Consider the following 21924-nt stretch of genomic DNA (forward strand, 5'->3'; position numbering starts at 1 on the left):
GTTATTTTTACACTTATTTTATAGTCCCTGGACTGGTACCTGAAGCGTAAGACTGATTATCTTAACTTCATGAAACCAAATCAAGATACGCTGTGATCGGTGTATCAATGCAGTGCCTTATACATCATTACGTGCGGAAGAGGAATGATAATAATGATGATAAAATAATTTTTGTAGTAGTAAAAAAATACTGAAACATTATTGTATATTAAATTAATTTTTAAAATGTAATACCTTTTTAAATTTGATGATAAATAATACGATTGACTGATTAATGTATAACTACAAACAATATGTTCTCTCCCTTTTATGTACTTTTTATCTAATATTCACATTTTTCCTTTTTTTAGAATTCAGTTATTTTCCCCCTCTACTCCTACATTCATAATAAATAAATGCGAAATCTGTGATTGCTCTTGCTTTTTTAAAATTGTTCTTTTGTACCTGGCATTTATACAAAGACTGTTTGATTTCCTTTCCTTAATAAATAAATATTTTAGACAAGAGAATATGGAGGTCTAGGCATTTGTAGATCTTATGGCCTCTCATTGGGTGGTTCTAGTTAGTGGAATGATGATGTGATTTAAAGGGTTTATTTTAAATTCGTCTCCAAATATATTAAGCAGAAAGAGAAGCCATTACCTTTAAGTCCACTGTATGGTATTTTTTACTGCCCCGCGGTTGTCTTTGTCTTTTTTAATGTGATAGTTATTATTGTCTAATGTTATATTTGTGTATGTCAGAATTTTTTATTAATGTTATGACATTGTCTTGTATATTTTCCAATGCAATTTTATGTAAAAAATGTATCGTTTCAATTTTCATTAAGTATTTCAAACCGGAGTGTTTTTTTAACAGTTCAGTCGTAAAGGTCAAGTAAAGTAAGTTATATATTAGTTTTATTTGATAAGGATGCTGAATTACAACACCCTTGAATCTCGTCTTCAATTTTTTCTTGGGAAACATTTACAATCCATAAGCTGATTTCTGGAAGTATAATATATAAACCAAATATACTGAAAGAGATCAGTTTAGCAGCTATCTGCTTTCTGTTCATCAACTTCTAACTTATATATACAGTCTGCATCACATGAAGGGTTAGACAGCCCGTAAAGAAATGGAGACTAAAATTTGTTAAATAAATAAATAATGTAATTTTAACATGATATTTTTAATTATATTTTTTATAATTCGTCAAGACTGCTATAATACAAAATGTGGCAGTCACAACATAAGTATTGAGAATTAAAATAACAATTAATGTCGTTTAGACAAATAATAATTGTTGTTGAATAAGTATTACAAATTTATATGGAGTTATTTGTTTTATATTGATCTGTGGTTAAAAATCGCCATCATAAAAATGTTTTTAGTGTAGTTTTTTTCTTAATTTGACGCATTTAGACTTGTTGAAGGGAGTGATTTATGAATTTAATAAGTTACATGAATAATTGTCCAATAATATTTTAGTTAGATAACGAAGAATATAAAAATCTGTTTTATTCCATATTATAAATTTTATAATAATTTTTGAGTGACCTACATTTTTATCTTAACTATTTAACGAGACACGTAACCTATTATTAGTGTCAAAAGGCGTAAATTTTCCGAAAAACACATTCGAGGTTAATGACATGCAAAATTATTAAAATTTATATCAAAATGCACCTATTAAAGCATCGTCAAATATCTAAATGGGGACATTCTTTATTCGTGAGTAGGTTTACTGGGACACTGCGGAATTCGTGTACGATATGAAAATAAAATAAATATAATTAACAACAAAAAATATTAGTAAAGACACACAAACGTAGGCACTTGTACCGTTCTGACTGTATTTCAATATGGGTATGTTACTTTTTTCCCATTAACCTAAATAGATTCAGTACACTCGCTGGTCAAATCTAACCGACAGTTGATATTAGATAATGTGTATATTTCCACGTATAGTTTGTGGTTAAGCTGGCTATGTCGTATTTGTCAAGTATCTGGTTACTTTTAACTGGTGGTTTGTTGAGCCGGTTTTGTATGGTACGACTTGTGGATTTTCGTTAAGCGCGTGCGAGTGCGGTTTGCGGTGACGAGCAATTATTTTCGAATTTCTAACTGTACATCGAACCGTTGCGTTGTGAGGCGGAGCATTTATGTAATGAATATATTACTTGCTACATCCAACGGTTGTATGTAATGTGTAGTAAGGTGAACCGACACTTAATAAATCAAGATCAGGGGAAACGTTGGTCAAGGTTATTCCTATTTATATAAGTTACGTTTGAAATCGTAACAGGTGAAAAGTTACCGAACTACGAAATCTTCGACGGATTTTTTCTGTGTAAATTTTAAGTAAAGTTATTTTTTTAACGGTGTACGCCTTTAACGAAGTATAAAAAACGTAATAGGGAAATATCACTTTTAAAAATATCATTTTTAACGTAATAAATGTCTACGTAATATTGTCCTGTAAAAAAAATCTTTTTACTAATTATTAGTAGCATAAAAAATTCTTATAATTTGTAATTTCGAATTCCCGCAAAAACGGTCATTCCATTGGCCACGCCCCTAATACGTCACGATTCATGTTTATTTGTTCCTGGCCATTGAAATTTGTGTAGAACAATATGACGAATCTTGACCTCACAACAATCAAGGCCAAACACATCGCATTTTTCTAGCAATTAAATTATTTTTTTGCATTTATGAATAAACACATTTCTCCATCATATTGATATTGATTTTGAAAATACAATTAATTATTATAAATTCATTTCATATATTTTTATCGGCATTCGTAGTATATGATATTTTCCTATTACAAAAACAAAATACAAAATACTTGTGCATATAAACAACATGAATAAAAAAGTTACTGGCATACACGGAGAAAAAAAGAACACAAACACTTAAACCCATTACTTTATAACATAACCCAAGGCATTTGGCTTGCCAACCGCCGGCTAAACGCACTAAATGGCACGATAAATAATAAATAAATAAATAAAAATAGCAGTTTTGGAATATTTTCCATATTTACACCGGTGAAATTCAAATATGTGATGGCGCAGCAGGATAATACGTCGCGAAACGTAAATATTTTGACATTTTACATTAGGTGTTCACGGATGTTCCATTGTGATCGCAAATACGATAAACCATGGAGAGGAATTGTTATCACGTCGCTTATTAGCACGATAATAGTTATTTGTGATTGAGCTTTTAAAATATGGACGAAATGAGCTTTTCCATTGTGGTGGATTCGATTTTGGAGAGACTGTTCGCTCAGATTGCCATACATATTTAATTAAGTTTGTGTATGATACATTTTCTGGCCAATTCAGTACGTCTTTAAAGGTACCTTTGAAATGTCAGAGTTGAACAACGTTAGACAATGAAAAATAAGTCAAATACCTTAAACAATCTGATAAACGTATGTACATAATCTGCAATACATGCTGATATTCGTTGGACATCAACATTTTAAATGTGTTGCAAAAACATTTTTTTTAATTGTTGCTAAAGTTGAAATACTAAAAAAAAGTGGTTTTCAATAAATCTGTTTGGTACTCAACATACTTAATTATAACCAATGTAACAATAATCTGAAAATATAAACAGCAATAAATTTTTAACTCTGACAAACTAGTTTTAAGGATCACAGATTCCTGATAATAAAACATACTTTTATTTCCAAAACCACTGTTTGTAAGCTTTCATTAGACAAGTAAAAATGAATTCTGAATGAGCTCTTTTACTCAACAAAAGTCAACAGATAGAAGAGGTGAGGAAATAGGCATTTTATTACTTTGGCAGAATATTAAAAATTGGTTATTTGAATCAGTGAACGTAAACTCATAAGCTCTGCAAATGCCTAGACTATCAAATTTCCTTCTCAAAAATGTTTTCCTTCTTTGTCGCAATAAATTCCAATGAAAAAAACATGCGGATAAATAAGACTGAAGTTGTTGAAATTAATTTCTTATGAAAATCTAGTAAGAATTGAATAACTTATACTGTATTAATTATTGTGCCTAACTATAATTTTAGTATGTCCTAATTTTTGAAGACAAGGACTGGATTCAACCCCCTAGGGAGTTATAATGATGAACATATTACAACAGACATAAAGAATATATTAGAGAAATGAATGTAGAAGTCTAGGTATTTTAAGGGTTTTGTGACCCACTTTTGGCTGGTTGAAGTAGGCATGTTACACGCTGTGTAACGTTTATCCTTCTGCCGACGTTTGAACATCCATATTTTTTCAATTCTTCCAACTATTGATTTTTGTGATGTGAATGAGCTTTGTTGATGTATGTGTTATTCATCTGACTGAATTATTAAATTACGACCTTATGTGTAAAAAACGGTTTTAAATTTTGATTTATTAAGTATAATTATACATTTTAAAACTAAATGAAATAATTTATGACCAGTTGCGGGAATTTCGCTTTGTTAAAAATAATTTAAGTATGTTTATCCATCTATATTATTGGTGGCTTTTGTGGTATAGTAAATAAGACGCTTCATTCTCACACGTAAGGTTCTGGGTTCGATTTTCGGTGAGAATACAAAACAATCTAATATGATTTTTCTCAAGCCTGGGTGTTTCATGGTATAATTCACCACTATAATTTAGCCTAGCCTGTTGTGGTGCAATAAAAAAAAAGGAATCGGTAAAATACCCTTCCTTTCTTAACACAAGTATCTTGCTCGATTAGAGAGGTAGAAAATAAAAATATTGATTAAAAAAAAAAAAAAAATGAAATATTCAGGAACTAATTATGACTTTTGTATCTATGCTCGTGTTAAGCCATATTAAGATTTTTTTTACAAAAAATCATTTGTGCATGTTATATTGGAACTTCGCAAAAATACAAATTAAAATTTTGATTATAAATCTCACCTTATATGATAAGATTCACTTGACTCACACTATCACAACTCACAATCACTTATGCTAACGAAATTGAATTAAAATAAAATATAAATAAAACAAAAACACCATAAAACTTTCAATTGAAGTGAAAGACTTTCTAAGACGAAAGACGAAACGTTACTGCCTTCGTGCGAAGATGACCGAGTTATATATTACGCATACTACCGCTACCGGTTGGCAGTTTGTTCTGTACTGTCTTATGCCACTACGGTCACTATAAACTGTTATATTGTGTGACGTAACACACGCATTTATCTTCAAGACGAAGAAATCGATTGGAATCAACGACACGAGAATTCAAATAATTTTATTAAACATTTTGTTGATTATAAATATATCTGTACCTTTGAGTTTCTCCTTTAAGGCAAATATATTATAACTTTAAGTTAACACCCTTGTAAGAAGTTTAATAAATTGTGCCTACAGCTAAGGTATTTTTTGGCGTTTTCGCCCATAGTTTTATACGATTATCTATGTTCACGTATTATAAAGAGAAATAGTAATTTGTTTATAGTAAACAATTCTTCTTTTTCTTAGCGTTCGTATTTAAAAAAAAAATTGAAACTACTATATTTCTATTTGCCCGTAGTTATCCCCACAGTATGTTTTTTGCCCAATTCGAGCCCTTAACCATTTTTATAATTAAAATATTGGAATAAATATTTTCTTCATAATTTGTACCACTTTGTGAATCTTTGTTGGCTTTATAGAATGGAACTGCATACGAAGCTCATTGTTGTGACGTGTAGGTGCCTCTTGCCACAAATTTCGTTTTATCTAGAATAAAGCTTTATACTGTATTATTATTTAATAATACAACAAAAAACCAATTGAACGTTTTTAAAATTATTTTAAAAATATTCATTCATATAAAACAAACAATGAATATTTTTTTAATGCGCAAACGATAGTTAAAACAATAAATTCAGATGAATTTGTAATAAATTTATCCAAATAGATACGTTTTTTTAACAAACAATGTTATCCTAGATCAGAGAAATAAAAACGGGTTAGTTTTAACCATTCCCTTTTCTGCATCTCATGATGTATATGCATTGCATTTGTATGCCTTTTGTGGTGTAACTCACTCAAAATGATCAGTCTTACGCTCGAGGTGCTTTACCTGTTTTTTTTACATGAAAAATGAATTAAAGGATTTATAAATCTTCAAATATATTGAATACTTTTTCCTTTAAAAATTCGTTTAAACTGTTTCAATTAAGAGCTGTATTCGTGAATATACCAACCAAAAAATTCTTTATTAATTAATAATAAATTAAATTGTAGTACCCCTTTTTTCCACCTTAATAATTCTTTCAATATTTTGTGACGGGTATAATAATTCAAATTAAGTAAGAATAATTCCTGATGATGAATTAGTAAACTTTAAAATGATGAATGAGTTGTGATTAATTAATGTGGTTTGTACAAAATTATAAACAAAAAAGCTGTAAAATGTCATGTAACAAAACCAAAAAATATTTTTTATTTTAACTTAATATTAAAATATATTTAAAAAATAATTCTTAAGCGGAAATCGCAAAGAAAAAATACTGTTGTATAAGATATTACATTTCCTGATTTCCAAGAGTCATAGTAAAATTGATGCTTAGATACAATCACAATATTTACTAAGGTATATTTACAAAACCTCTGTTCCATATTGTGCAAAATCTACTTTCAATTATATATATTACCATACAAACGTATGTGAATGCATTTTTTGTGCACTACGTAGTCACTTATTTCCGTTGTGTACATAAAATATATTATATTTATTGACTTTGCGTTTTTAGTAATAATACATGGATTTTTCAACGCGGGTGAAATCCAATTTTGTTTTTATTGACTAGCTCCCAAAACAATAGTCGTGTTAAGCCTCGAGGGTTCCTGCAGTGCCAGAGCCCTCTTGATTTCTATTTCAATCTTAGAAAAATAAATATTTACAAAGAAAGAACGCCTTTCATTGCAGTTCTTAGGTATAGTAATATCGAAGGAAACTTTAATATAAATTGAAATTTCTGAGGTATCTTCTACATGAGAAATAATGAAAATTATCCGTGACTCTATCCCTTTGTTTTCTTCTTGGCCTTATCGCTTTAAAAATGATGTGTTTACACTGACTCTTTTTTCAAGTTGATACGAGGTTTTATCGAGAACTCGGCCATTTTAGATAGACATAGAATAGACATCTCCGACAGCATGAACACAGACTGTTTTACCTCCCTGCTTCTAGAACCAACCTGCCTCGGATCACGCTGACAGGAAGAACAGTCAGGCAGCTGAACATGATATCTTTAAAGATTGACATATTTCACATCAGTGAACAACTTTATTTAAAAGACAAATACGTTTACAATGCAAAACTTTAGCCCTACAGGAAATTGGATACGAAAAATGTTTTCTTGCGCGTGGTTAAAATTAAAGCATTAAATTGTACGGCTGTTTCTTAAAAAAAATACAAAAAAAATAATTAAAAATATTGTAATTAAAATGCACTACTTTAAATCACGTCACTGGTTCATATGAACCAACCAATGCTATGAGAGCGATGAAGGATATCCAGTTTGCTTTACGTAAACGAACCAATCGGGAGAACTGACGGAGAAAAACCTCAAACGTCACGCGCGGAGTTATTTCAGAACTATTAAAAATCATAGCGCTGATAATACGACATATAAAACCGAAAAAAAATTAAGTGTTGGCTTAGATTTATAGTCTTTCAACAAATTAAAATATATGAAAAAACACGGAACATCTTCATTGGAGAGTTTTGTACCTTAAATCGAGCCATTTTTCGGCCTGATACGTAGTTTAATTTTGATGCCTTCAATATTTTGGTTTAATTTGAATGTTATGTTGGTTGAATAAAAATGAATTAACATAAACAGATTAACATTTAAACACCTAATGTTTAATATCAGCATTCCAAAGCATTTTATTATGAGGTTTTGTGATGACAGTGCGTTGATGTCTTTATTAGTATTACTTGAATTTTAAGTCGCTTCATAAAATTGTGGGTTCCTTTATAATCTTTACTTTTCATTGAGTTAAATTATTTTATGCTGAGTCCGGACAAATGAAGAATACAGTTTTTTTATGTGGAAAAATAGAATAATTCTAGACGAGTGTTTTAGAATGGAGGGCAACTCAAGTAAAAATCCTAAAAAAGGAAATTTAGTAGAGGGATCGCATCAGCCTTGTATAGTATAGATTATTTTTTTTGGAACAAAAAAATATTATTTTAAGCGTGAAAAACATTTAATAAATAAATTTTATTAAGTCCAATTATAAGGGACTTACCGAAGTTATTGCATAAATTGTCGTAAATAAAATATATAAGGTAAAATAAGTAGTATTTCATTTAAGGAAGGGTACTTTGATGCTTGTATCAAAAAGTAAAAACCCTAGATTTAGTATTCTGATTGACTTTAGGAGACACTTTTATAGAATGAGCTTGCCAGGACATGTGGATATGCAAATAGTGTAGATATGCTGTTGTTGTTAATCAATATACCTCCACAACGTAAATTTTTAAAATTTATTTAGGAAAAATAACATGCATGCAGAATATAAAAGACAATTGTAAAAAGAGTATATACACATTTTCTACGATAGTTGTAATAAATATAAAATTAAATTGCTCAATTTTTGATAATTACAAAAAATTACTATGTTTTTTAATTATTTTTTTTTTCATGTATTTTAAAGGAACCACATTTTATGGATTGACCTTAATATTTTTAAGCTAAAAACATTTACTAAATGCAAACCGAAACCTTGAAATTAAAAAAAAATAACATTAATAAAATTTGCATGATGTGAATAAAGAGAGAAAAAAATGGATGACATAAATTAAATAAATAAGAAAAAAAAATAATATCAAATACTTAATAAAAAAATTATATAAAAATTATATGAACGTGTCAAACCCATTTTTTGTGGCAAAAGTTATTTTAAAACATTTCAAAAAATAAAAAAAACATGATAATATTGTATTATAAATTTTAACATATTACAAAATATTAAAATAACAATGTTTTGAGTTTGTTTTAATATTTGTAGTAAAGAACTAGATTCAACCCACTAGAGAGCGGTTAATATCAACATATTACAACAGAGGTGAAGAAAATTGTAGAGAAAGGAATATTGAAATATAGGCATCTACAGGGCGTCTGACCTGCAATTGACCGGCAAGCATCAACAGATGAAAGTATTTAATAAATACATATGTTTAAATATAGCCAAAACGGTGAATGTTACACAGTATGTCAAGTGGTCACTTAAACTAGCCAGTAGATTTAAATGCCTAGACTTTTAAATTACCTGCTCTAAAACGTTCTTTATCTTTGTTGTTATATGTTAATACAAGTAATAAAATGTCTCATATTATTGAAATAGTATTAAAATAAACGGTTGGTTTATTTGTTTACTATGTTTGAGGTCTCCGAGGGCCGCGATTATGGACGGCTATCTTCATCGATATATACTGTGACGGTATAAACTAATATCGATTTTTATGTACGAAAGTGTTTATATTTGTATGAACATTCAAAATATCTACGCCGGTAACCGGTAATTAAACATGTTTGGGAAAAAAAATGTAAACTTATTCTATTATTTATATCGAAAACTTAATTTTACTTTAAAGATAAAATTGAAGATAAATTTAAACTTCCCATCGTTACATAAAAATACGTTATGTTTTTTTTTTGACGCGACATCTAGCGTAAAGAGTTACAACGTCTAAGAGAAAGGTTGTATTTTGTGTAAGTAGATAAAAACCTTCTATCTAACAGGCTTCGTTTTGACGTAAAGTTTTCCAGGTGTGGTTTGCGTCTCCGATAAGGTAAATATTTATTTCATAATTCCACCGCTAGGTTAGCACTGATTTTAGAATGAATGCACAAAACGTTAACGAGGCTGCTTTAATCGATGAGATGTAGGTATTTTGATAAATGACAATACTAAAAATAGGGTTTTTAAATTAATACTGAATCTTTTGTTTCTCATAGAATAATGATAAAATTCTTGCTGAGATTTATTTTCGTGTGATGTAAAAAAAACATTTTAATAAAATTATTAACTTTTCAGAACAATGACATCTACATTTTAATTAGATTTCTTTTGACTTACATGCGATGATTACCAGATCTAACAATAAATCTAAATGGGCATTAAAAGTAGTACATTGATTGAAAAAAAAGAGTTGATTTAAGGCCAAAGTAAAATCAGTAAAGATTCCTTTATTTTTCACGTGATTAACCATATATTATATGGTAAATAACTTTATTACGTGAGTACAAATGGCTTCGTGGGTAGTGTCGCGGACACACGGATCAGAGGTTCAAGGTTCGAACCCCCTCTATCCTAGCTTGGTTCCCATTTTTTTATAATAATTTATGTATAACTTCTCGAAAATAGTCCTCAATATTGAAATATTTGAATTTATAAGAACTCGAAAGTACAAAACTTAAAAAAAGCGACAATATATTTTAAAATCAAATTTAAATAAAAAACTTAATTTACATAGGAGGCGTTTTGTGAGGGTTTCGAAATCAGTTGATTTTAGAAAGGTAAGGTAATTATCACTACGTTTCCGAGGCCTGAGGTCTGCAAACAATTGCCTTTTAGCCCCTGAGGTCAGCTTAACCTACCCACTAAGGCGTGGGCCACCTTTCGATCTCCTTTTGTCTGATTGTTTAACACCAACTTGTCAAGCATGGGGCCCCTTTTGGTAGTTACTACCGCCAGCATAGCTCGGTGGAGATCTGGAGGAGGATCTGCTGACTGCTCATCGGCAGTTTATGTCAGAATACGGGACGCGAACCTGACTCGGGAGGGCGCACATGAGTTGGCAGTCGATAAGATGCATGCAGGCTAATTGTGAACACCACATGCTCCGACTAGGGAGCGGACATGGAATGATGATGATAACGATGATGTCATATACATAAAAGAAATGCCAGCAAACTAAAATAAAATGAATTTAGTACCGTTGAGCGTTCCGTTTAATGATTACTTTTTAGGATTATTTTTTTCCATATTTAATATTTTTTGCGCAGAACACGAGATTTGAAGAATAATCGTTCTCCATCTAATGGACTGTAAGTATAGGTACTTAAAATGCAATTGTGTCATTATCTTTGTTTTTATAATGAAAATATTAAATAAAAGGTTTTGATGTAAAAACTGCGATGATTGAGTGATTTTATTTTAACTAACAAGCGCTCATACAAATACAACAGACGGAAGACTTAACCCAATTTATTTTAAAATAATAAAACATAACGGCTTAAAGGAAAATTATGTTGTAAGAAAAGTATGTTGTAGGGTAGGTAAACATTGTTGAATTAACTACTTGGTAAAATAAGAAGTATACAAAATTGTAAAATTATTTTCAGGCGTCGCCTAGTAAGTGAATTGGTTCTCACCCACATAAAGGTTTCAGCTCTTTTACTGTACAAAAGTCAACAGATGGAAGAGTTGAGGAAATGTGGATGTTCAAACATAGGCAGAATGGTGAATGTAACACAGTGTGTACAGTGGCCACTTAAACCAGCCAATGACAGGTCATAAGACCTGTAAATGCCTAGACTCCCATATTACCTTCTCAAATATGTTTTCACTCTCTGTTGCAACAAATTTAAATATGAACAACTCCCTAGGGAGAAAATCCAGCCAGTCTGCAAGCATTTGGACATCCTCAAAACGTTGTTGAATTATTTTCTTTGCTGTGCACCCCGTTTTTCCGATGGACACTATATTACATCCTTGGCAGCACATTTTTTAAACTCCTTCAGTTTCCAGGGGGTTCTAGTCTTTCGGGTTGAATAAGTGGTCCTTTATTTTTCCCAGATTCCCAAATGTCGTTAAAATATTTTATTTTATGAGCACTTCGGCTATCCTGTCAGTACATTTTGTATATATGGTAGATTTGCAGTCCCCCTTTTTAACAGGTTTTTCATGATTTTTTTCGTAGCTTGCGATTTTTAAATTTGGTCGATTTGTTGCTTCTTATATCCATTACGTTCTAAAGAATCTGTAATTTTACCATTTTTTTTCCCTTAGTGAAATCTTCACATCACGTGTTGCTTTTGTCAGTAAAGTATTTATCAGTCCTCGTTTCACCCAAAAAAATACTTTTTTAAACGAATTTTGTCTTAAGTTGTGATTATTTTTTATGCCTATTTCGTAAAAAAAACTTTAAAGCTCTATTTCTGCAAATTGGTGTTTCGGTATATTGGATAAAAACGAATTGAAGCGACGTTATGTCCTCACATGCAGTGTGCGTTATATGGTAAGCAAGTTGAAATCTTTGTCCTGTCGGGTAAATAATACAGTTAGGTGAAAACATTGTTTATACCCAATTTCCCGTAGTAGTGAACTTCCTCATTACGGTGATAAATGCAAGAAAAACGCTGCATAGTTAATAAATTAACTACGGTACCAGTAGACACTATACACGATCATTCATTACAGAGAAAAAATCATTATTGTCATAATAAAAAATAATTCCTTTATACATCGTGTTATAATGATGGTCAAGAAATTTTCAGAGTTCCTAAATTAACACGGCAAAAGTGTTTATCACTTGGCGTGATACAAAACTATTTGCGTGTGACGATTTCATTCTAAGTCGTATATTATTATACAGTGGAATTAATGTTTATTTGTTTTTGTTTCATTGAACAACACAAAACTATGTAAAATATAATTGTGGTAAAGCCTCGGTTTTTTTATGTTTCTTATTTTGTACAGTATTTATTTATTTATTCGATGGCTTACACTTTTAAATAAGAATAAAATAATTATAAAAAACAATTTAAATTAAACAAAATACATAACACCTGTTCACAAGTGAAAAAATATAAATACATAAAATCAGTGGAAAATAAATAAATAACATAGGTAAATTAAACGAGAAATTATAACACGAGGTGTGCATCATTTTAACAATGAATAAAGAGTTTAAATATAAAAAGTACTGAAGTAATTGAAGTAACAGAGGCGATGTATCATAGTATAATCAGTAAAACAAGTACAACACTAAGTACATTTTTAAATTTAGAAAATAACTGATTAAAAAGTAATAATTTTAATTTATATAAAGTTAAATCTAAATCTTTGTGTTTGTTTGCTAACACATGGAGCCATGGAATAGATAAGTATTTCGTATAGTTTGAACTATGCAAATCAACAGAAAAAGTAGTGATTTTGTCTCGTCCCACGCTGTCTCATATTAACATTCGCACAATCTAAAAGTTCGTGACTGTCAAGAACATTATTCAATAACTTGAAAAGCAGCACTAAATCTGAAATTTACCTTCTATCACTAATACATATTTTTCAAATATTTATTTATTTTTATTTATTATGGCTTTTACCATTCTTGGTAATACTAGCAAGAAACACAGTATTTACAAATTTTAAATGGGAGCAAAATGATATTACAGACAAGGCAGTGAAATCAGTAAAACCTTAAACATCTTAAAAATATATAGAACATAATACTCAGAGTCCCGATACAGACATCAACTGAAGAAATATTCCACAAATCACAACTTATGACACCAAAACAATTATACGCTAAAACAATACTCACTTACAGATTCAAAAACTACTCTTACTCAAATGAAAGACAAAACCCCATCAATACATTACATACAAATAATATAATCACTAGATGATCAACACAAAGACTACTAAAACAAATACAAACTAATACCACTTTCGGACAAAGGGATTTTGAGTATTATATGATGTAATAAATAAATAGATCATCAAATAAAATAACAACAATTGAAAATAAACACATAGCTAGTCATAATAATTTTAACTGCTTCATTTAAAATGTATAGTTTGGCTTTTCAATTGGAATGTTTAATTTTAAAAACTTGTGTTGGACCGTCTCCACACTGTTTTGTGTGATTTTGTTGTGATAAATATGACAAATTTATTGTTTTAGTTTTTACTAGCTTTTACCCGTGACTAAGCTCCCGTGGTATTACGAAAAAAATTAATCAATTAATTAGGTTCTTCGCTTAGCAATAAGAATTTTCCCAACGGAATGATATATATTTTTGGGGTTAAATGTAGCCTGTATCTATAACCGCTCTTCCAACTATCACTCTTAAAAAAATACGACGATCTTTTAGTCTATGGCAAAGTAGCATCGTTTTTCTGTTTTAATATACATTCATTTTTCCACCAAGATTTTTCCAGAGGAAGTGAGCTGTTATTTTCGGGATAATAAGTAGTCACACTAGTAAGGCCTTCAGTTATTTTTATCACGTTGATCGGTCACTTGGTTGCGACGTGAAATAAATACAAGCAAACAGACAAACACACTTTTGCAATCATAATATTTGTATGGATTCGTCTCAGCTCAACACAGGACTTTGGTCCCGTGGAGTTGGGAATAATGTCTCAAAAAATGTAAAATGAAGTACTATAAATAAATAAAATAAATTTTAAAACAAAGCATCCGCATGCGCCTCCGATTACATATGTATTGAATAAAATTAATGCTTTCATAAAAATTTGACCTAACAATCAGTACCTATCTAACTTATTATATAATAAAAACAGCCATTTATGCTTATTATTGGTCAATTGGCCAATTATTGGTTAAGTTATTTTTTTAGTAACTACAAAAAACATTTAAAAATAAATTTGTTGTTAATTGTGGCGATTTGAAATGGGTAAAATGTTATTTTGATATCAAATTTTGAAATATTTTATGTTAAAATTATGGCATAAAAGCGCTCGCTAGTTTATATGAAAGTAATAAATTGTGACAAATTAGGCACCTATTTTATCCATGTACCTAATAGCAACTGAATGCTTCCCTAAACAAATACCTCACCGCACGCCCCTGAACTAAGGGGAGGTGTGTACTTTAAATGCTGTAGTGTCCTTCCGGTAAAACAGCTTTGTGACTTTAAATTGATTGCAGATCACCATGTTGATACGGAATAAAAGAAAGAAAAAAAAATGACAAGACTCAAGACAAAGTTTAAAACTGCGGGTTTTTTGGTCGCTGTCCGAATTACAAATTATTTCACCCGGAAAACATTTGCCACCGTAATTTTTAGCTTATTTACAAATAAAAAACGTAAACAGATCCTATTTACGACGATATTTTAAGGATATTGCTAAATCTATTTTTTTTAAAATAGAATCGCGATTGAAATGGAAGTGTTATTCTGTGCATGGGAAGTAAGTAAGCCGATGAATTTATTGATGTATAATCTACAATTTCCGTATTGTAAAACGTATTTTTAGGCTAAAAAGGGTCCAACAAAAAATATTTAAACAGGTCAATTATCGGTTAAACCTTAATTTCTCTAACTATGCTAGGATTATGCAGTACCATAGAGAATAAACTCTCCGTAAAATCGAAAAAAAATTTAGGACCAATTATTTTTGTATTAATTATTAATATAAAATAAATTCCTCTAATCTACTTGAAAAATTTCCATTCCGTGTGCCATCTAGACCGACAAGACACAATCTTATATTCTATACAGACAACGCGTCAACGAACTATTTAAAACAATCTACAATACCTAGATTTTGCGAGCAATTTAACTAAAGATTTACTAAAGTTGATATTTTCAAGACAATAAACGTAAATTTAAGTAAAAAATCATAGAAATATTCAATTTACTTAATTATTATATACATGTTTTTCATTTCTTATATTCTACATTTTTTTTATTTAACCTAATTTGAATTCACAAATTACAACAGAGATGGAAAACATTTTAGAGAAGGGAATATGGAAGTCTGGGCATTTACAGGGCTTATGACCTGAAATATTTATTGTTGTAACTTGTAACTCTTTAACTTCACTAAAATCAACCGATGGAAAAATTGAAGAATTATGGATGTTCAAACATCCATCAAATAGTGAATGTTTTCCATCTCAGTTGAATTTTTGCTAATCTTCATGACTCCCTAGAGGGTGAAATCCAGTCTTTTGTGTAGAAATATTAAGACAATATAAAAATATTTTAATTTTAATTGTTTTCTTCAATAAAAACAATTTCTTTGGTCAGGGCATGAGTGTTCTACACTTAAATTCAAATAAATTGTCAACATATTTTGTATATGCTGTTTGTTTACATAAAAAAAAATCATTTCTCACTTTCCATGACGATAATAATTGTATCAATATTTTTTATTCTTAAAAAGCACCCATACACCTTGGATTTTAAAGACTTTTTTCAGTAAATTAACAAATAGTCATATTACAAATAATTCCCATGATTTTCTATCATTATTCATGTCGAGAATGGTCAATATCAAAAGCGTGATGATCAGAATTATATTTTTCCCTATCCAAGAAACCTTCACGCTTCTCATCGCATTAAATAGAAAGTCTGTCTATCAATCTATTAGAGTAGCACACAGTGTTCTAACTTCTTACTGCATATTTTTATGATTAAGCCCTGGGGCTCAGAAAATTTATAAGAAAATTTATCATTTATGTGGAGTCGTGACGCTGCGAACGTTTATAAAACGCAACAATCTACCAGAATACTAAAATTTTGTTAAAAATGGTAACAACGGATGTTTATAAAGCCGGCCCTAATTTTTCATTGCGATTTGTTATTAGTTGTTGAAGATATTACAAAAAACGTATTTCCAATCAACACTTACTTTACTAACAGACCATGAAATTATATGCGCATGTTTAATTGTATAATCGGTGTGTAATAGATTATTGCTCGAGCTAGCTTGATGTTTATGTAATTTTATACGCGTAAATGCCTTTAAGAATGCAGTCTTCAAATTAAACTTAACTTAATGATTTTAAAAACTCCGTCAGGCCATATGATGGATACTGTAAAGCACTATTGAAACGTAGGAAAAAATAATGCAAACACGCACAGAAACCTAGAAAAACATTAGTATCCGAAAGGCCTTGAAAACCTTTGAACTTTAATTATTATCAGTCAGTTTTGAAAAGGAATAGCGGTCCTTCATTCATACAAACATACTCTCATATTTTTTCCCTGGATTATGGACACTAAAACGGTGTGTTTTTTTACATTCTATAGATATTTACAATTGGCGTCTCTATTGCTATTCTTTTTTGATAAATTGTTTCTTATGAGAGCTAGAATCATCCAAATACCCAAAAAGGCGCACAGTTTTATTAGCCTTATTATATACTTTGGTTGCTTTGGCGGCGATAGGGGCATAAAAAACAGTAAATTTAAATTCTAAAGAAAAACGCAAATCTTTTGTAAAAAAAAAAAAAAAGAATTTTAATAAAATCTTTGGGTGGATCTGAAAAAAGGCCACATGATATATTATTATCGAGTACGAGTACTTTATCGAGTCTTTTTTTTTAAATCAAAAATTTTGTTCAAATAAAGGAAAAAAAATGCATGAAGCCTATGTAAAAACTAGAATATGTTATATGCAACTACTATGGGGAACAGGAAATCAAAATGACATAAACAGACTACAAAGACAGCAATATCAAATATCAAAGTTAGTATATGACCTTCCCTATCTAACAGCAACTAAATAACTTTTTAAACAAACTAAACAATTAAATATAACTGAACTCTTTAAACTAGAATCCTTAAAATTTATTCATAAATTAGCTACTGATGTAATTGTAGACGAAGAATTAAATCTTGAAAAAACTGTAGTAAACATGAACACAATACGAGAATATCAGAAAAATATCATTAAAACGAGAAAAGCACAATCGAAACTAATAAACCATGGACTGAAATTATACAATAAACTTCCAGACAAAACTAAACAAAAGACTCAGACAACCTTTACAAAAGATGTTAAAAATATTATTATTAACAGTAGAATGTGAATTTTAAAAGCAAAACATATTTTGTTAAATGTGTGTAAACCCATAAGGGTTTATCAATGAAATCTAAATAATAAAAATAAAAATATATATATAAAACGGATACGGGTAAAGCTAGGGTTTCCTAAGACAGCGGTGCCCGTATTTTAACGGCCGTAGTGAACGGTGATGCAGTGGACAGCCGTCGTAAAGGTGACTAGAGTGTGGTTTTCTAGGAAAACGGTGTTATCAACACCATTTAACACCGTTTTCCTAGGAAACCGCTCTCTAATCACCTTTACGATGGCTGTCCACTGCATCACCGTTCACTACGGCCGTTAAAATACGGGCACCGCTGTCCTAGGAAACCCTAGCTTAAGTGGGTAGGGGGCTTTCAATGCCTTCTTTGGACTGCAGTTTTTAAGTACATACAGTTTTGGCTACCATCTGTGTTTGCAATGTGGTCATGAGAAAGAATGACAATATCCGACAAAGGCCCTTCATATAATTTGCCAAACTCACGGTGAAAAGAGCAGTGAAAGTAATAGAGGTACATTTAATTCGCGATATACGAAATTGAACAATTTTAAAAAGTAAGCCTATCAACATATTACAACAGAGATGAAGAACATTTAAGAGAAGGTAATATATACGAAGAAGTATAGAAATTGAAAAAATAACATTTTCAGGCGTTGCGTAGTATGAAGGTGAAATAATTCAATTGAATGAATCTCACCCGCATAAATAAAGGTTTCAGCTCTTTGACTTCACAAACATCAACAGATGAAAGAATTGAAGGAACATAGATGTTCAAATATAGGCAGAATGGTGAATGTTACACAGTGTGTAAAGTGGCCACTTAAACTAGCCATTGATAGGTCATAAGCCCTGTAGATGCCTAGACTTCTATATTGACTTATATTAAATGTTCTTCATCTCGGTTGTAATATGTTAATATAAACAGCTCCCCAGGGAGTTGAATCCAGTCCTTGTCTACAAAAATTTGGACAAACTCAAAATATCGTTTATCAAACTAAATCGCTTTAGTTTTAAGGTGCAGAAAACGAGACAGCAAAAAAAACAATGCTCGATATTTTGAACCAAAAATACTTATCGCATATGAAGTACTATGAGCCAGAGGAACTTAAGTGACAATTGAACTGTTTTTGGCAGAATAGCTTTCTCAATTTCTTTATGATATGTCTGGCTAAATATTTTAATTTTTAAGGACATTTTTAACCGCATTTCAAATTTTGTAAGTATTGCTTTGCCCTCGACGATTCAAAATAAAGAGATAGCAATACACGATACACTCGGACATATTCGTGTGTGAAAGAGATATACAATAAACCTACATATTAACATGACATATTACAGAAATGGAGAACATTTTTTAGAAGCCAATATTGAAGTCTAAGTATTTACAGGGCTTATGGCCTGTCATTAGTTGGTTTGAGTGCACACATTACGTTAAGAAAGGTGGCATGGTTGCTCGGATTACAAAGGGGTAGTTATTCCTATTTTGAAATAGAGCAATCTGTTAATCTGCCTTCATTGGAGAGACGTAGAACTGAGATGCACCTTATATGCATTTTCAAAATACTTAATGCTATAAGTGATGTCCCATCTCTGTTGCAATCAATTTATTTTCATGTTCCCAACCATGTCACCAGGAGTCAAAATCTGCTATTTATAAAATCTTCTAAGAGCAACTTTTGTTTTTATGCTCCAATGTCCAGAATGTGTAGATTAGTCAATTCATCACAGGACTTGGAATTCTTTGGGATAGATCTTCCGGCTTTTCGAAGATCTCTTCGCGACTAAACAGTGAGGGATGAAGTTGGATTGGCATGGTTTAGCTCGAAGTCTTATGTCTTTCGTTTTTATGAATATGTTAAATACTATTATTGTTTTGCCCTTGTTTGTCTTTGCTAGTTTTATGTTCTTTTTGTTCAATTTCTTGCATTTATGTTTCTTCATGTAACTGTGGTAATTGGCTTAGGCCGTATATAAATAAATAAATGAATAATTTACTTATACTGTTATGTAATATTATTAGGTAATTACAAAAACATGTTTTTTTTGTTTAAAGCACAGTCGATTATTAAGGTCCAACATATAGTCCATAAAAACAAAAGTAAAAAAGACGAATAAGTCACTACAGTGGCGGCACGCTATGATGGGATTTTTGACGTTTACACCCCAACTCCGCCGCGCTCATGAAGTATTGTAAATATTGACAACTACCGGTCGGTTAACGAATGCGGTACTTCATTGTGGAGTCTCTTCAATAGTGACGTACCACCGCAAAACTTCAGTATCGATTTACAATATCGACATTGTGCTAGTTTTTTTTTTGAAAATCGCAATACTAGATTTAAATTTAAACGACGAAAATATTAACGTTAATCTATCCGCACAGCCGTCAAAAAGTCTTGGCTAGCCGCTATTAATGTTTAAAATCATATTTGTTAGTATTGGGCAGTGCAGTATTGTTGAATTTATTTTTATTCCTTTTTTGGGGAATTCGCTTTCATTAATGACTTTTTTGGAATTACCAAAATTGATTGAAAATTAGTATATTCCTTTAAATTGTGAACCGTTCTCGGTAGGTCTCACCATTAGGCTTTAATTATGTTTTCGTGACTTGGTTTCAAACGTAATTCCTATTAATTGAAAAATTCAATTCTTTTTCGCTTTTTTATTTTAACAACCTTTATATACATTTCCTCATGAAATTTTATTATTATTTTATTTTAATAAGATTTTCATTACAATTTTGTAAATTTTGTGCTTTTTATCAACTCTACATAAATTTGGCGAATCTATAATTTTAAAAAATTTGAAATGCTATTGCACCTTTTCTGTTTTTAGATACCTTATCATGGATCATTAATTTTTCAACATTTATAAAATAAATATTATTTATTTAATTGATCTAGGTGGTGTGAAGTGTTTTCATAAACTCCTTACATATCGCACCATAAATTTAAAAAAATGTTTTGTGTCATTTTTTTCGAACCGAATAAATTAATAAAGAAATTTCAAATATAATAATAAAAGTAATGGGATTTTCTGAAACGCATTATTAGAATGCACTTTGGGAATTCACTAATATGTATTAATTTAATGTCGAAAAACTCCAAGAAATTTTAACCAGCTAATATTATGTTTATGAGCTTTCAGTTCAGATTAGGGTAATTAGTGGATAATTTAGCAAATAAAGGATAAAAAAGGAAAAACATTGCAATATATATTGTTTTATAAGCTAATGTGTATTTATTTAAATAAACAAACATTCCGTTATTGCTTTGCAAAATTATGTGTAATTAGCGATAAGAATTAAAAACGACAAATTGTTTGAAAATAAAAAATCGATATCGTAATAAAGACTGCCATAACACTATTTTCAACTGTCAAAAATACCTTCCAGGATTGATTCTACTATAATACACATTATGATAGATCGTTAGAAGAGTGTAAAACTGGTTATCCCAGCATGGAAAAGATTCACCTCTCTCAGCAGACCGCTCAACTGACCAATCATTCTCTCCACAGGCATAATCAACGGTAAAAGTATCCTGCTTACAGGAAGAACAAATGTGTAAATAAAGAAGAAGAATAAACTTTTTAAACATTCTCCATTTTGAAATTGTTTGAATATCCACGTTATTATTATTACATCTGTTGGTTTTTTGGTATTGATTTTGATGGTAATTTTAATATCTCCCTGGGAGTGAAACCAGTGTTGTCTTTGATACCTATTTTCAAGTGAAACTCAGATTTTAAGGATAAGTACAATATGCGTAAATGTTAAGTGGGTACCTACAGTAAATAACACAACACGGACCATGTTTGTAGGCATCTTTGAGCATTTTTATATTGGTTGCTAGTTTTTATCTTCATAATGTGTTGATATAATGCAAATTAAATTACATATTAGGTACTGGTGAACAACAATGATTTCTTTGTGAGGCTCAGCCTCACTTGCTTCATATGCTCCTTCGTCCCTGGGTGAAACTTAGTTTTTGTATCCTAATATTTGGACAAACTTGTAATACCCCTTATTTATTGGGAATTTAATACGAGTTAGGGATAATATAAAGAAAACTTAGTAAAGTTATAAATAAGACTAAATGTTGATTAATATTTGTATATCACCACT

The 21924-nt window shown here is 30.3% G+C and overlaps 1 protein-coding gene across 1 annotated transcript in view; it reads right to left on the reverse strand.

Moving 5' to 3' along the window:
• The window catches only part of LOC148282455 (uncharacterized), a 34248-nt gene extending 29114 nt beyond the window's left edge, over positions 1-5134 (reverse strand). The window contains exon 1 of the mRNA XM_088225073.1: positions 4901-5134. The gene's annotated coding sequence lies outside the window, so the exon portion shown is untranslated. The remainder of the gene's footprint in view (positions 1-4900) is intronic.
• Between the last annotated feature and the right edge of the window lie 16790 nt (positions 5135-21924).

The sequence above is a fragment of the Micrasema longulum genome, unplaced genomic scaffold (assembly GCF_059751315.1).
Source record: "Micrasema longulum isolate JH-2025_06_02 unplaced genomic scaffold, ASM5975131v1 h1tg000328l, whole genome shotgun sequence".
Classification (NCBI taxonomy): domain Eukaryota; kingdom Metazoa; phylum Arthropoda; class Insecta; order Trichoptera; family Brachycentridae; genus Micrasema; species Micrasema longulum.